We start from the raw sequence: 1,415 nt of genomic DNA, 5'->3' as shown, positions 1-1,415 counted from the left end.
CTGACAAGCATTTGTATTCAAACGAAAAATAATTCCAACCCCAAGCAACAATATCACCATGTGGCAAAAACAAGAAAACGGTGCATGCCTGCGTTTATGTGGTGATTTGTTTTTGCGAGTGAATCTTTTCTCTCCAAACGAGACGGCTTTCGAAAGCCAAGAGTCTCCTCTTTCCACAGAGGTATAGCTCGTCTCTGAGAGATGAAAAATCACTCAGTAGGCTGTCAATGAACAGCAAAAAAAGTGTTTAACGTAAAATTTACAGATAAAACTACAAGTTATGTCTTACCTTTGCTGTTTTCCAATCAAAAGTTCTGTTTGACTTCATAAAAACGCTACTAATTGCTACTCCTAATGCCTCTTCATCATCTTAAAGCATTGTTTTTTACAGTCGTGTTTACAAAGCCATATGGAGGATTTTACATGGAGTGGTCATCTTGGAAAACTGCCTGACGTAAATTATTTCAGTTCACGTCGATTCTATTGACTCTGATGCTTCCATAGAGGTGTCAATCATCGAAATCGGACAATGGGGTCCCGAGATATCCCTCTGCGTATCGCCCCAGGCTTTGCAGGCAAATTGAAGAAGCCCTTTTGATGCATTTCACAGAGTAAAAATACAGATATAAGGCTTGAGGGTTATCCAAACCATAGCGCATATTAACTGAGTACCTATAGTGATATGTAAATAGGAGAAAAAAAGGGGTAACACTTTACAATAACGTACACAAATACTATAGTAGTTACTAGTAAACTAACCATTAACTAATAGCCAGTTAATGAGTAGCTAATGACAAATTTGGCATTAGTCAATCACTAGTTAATCATAGTTAATGAGTAGGTAGTCATTAGTTAATGATTAGTATCTAATTTCTTGAGTAGAGTAGTTAATCATTACCTAATGATTACTAAATTTCAGCTCATGAATAGAGTAGTTAATCATTACTTAATGATTCCAAAATGAAGAAAGAAAGAAAGAAAGAAAGAAAGAAAGAAAGAAAGAAAGAAAGAAAGAAAGGTTAAAGTCTCTCCAGTTTGTTTAAAGCTTGTTGTTGTGTTCAGTGTTGGACTACAGAGTGACGGAGGCAGAGGAGGAGGCAGCAGCTCTCAGAGCTGAGCTGAGCACCACCAACACCCAGCTGAGCACCACCAACACCGAGCTGCAGCTGCAGAAGAAGAAGGTGGAGTTTCTGGAGTGGGAGAACGCAGGTCAGATGCCGCGGGGAAAATAATACAGATATAAGGCTTGAGGGTTATCCAAACCATAGCGCATATTAACTGAGTACCTATAGTGATATGTAAATAGGAGAAAAAAAGGTATTTCAGTCTTCTACCATAGAAAAGTCAAATGGCACCCATGATGCCCAAAATGTGCCCAGATCAGGTCCGCCTGGGCCTACATGTAGTAAATCATC

This window comes from Poromitra crassiceps (assembly GCF_964638095.1).
Source record: "Poromitra crassiceps genome assembly, chromosome: 8".
NCBI classification, from domain to species: domain Eukaryota; kingdom Metazoa; phylum Chordata; class Actinopteri; order Beryciformes; family Melamphaidae; genus Poromitra; species Poromitra crassiceps.
Note: the sequence above shows the minus strand (reverse complement) of the source record.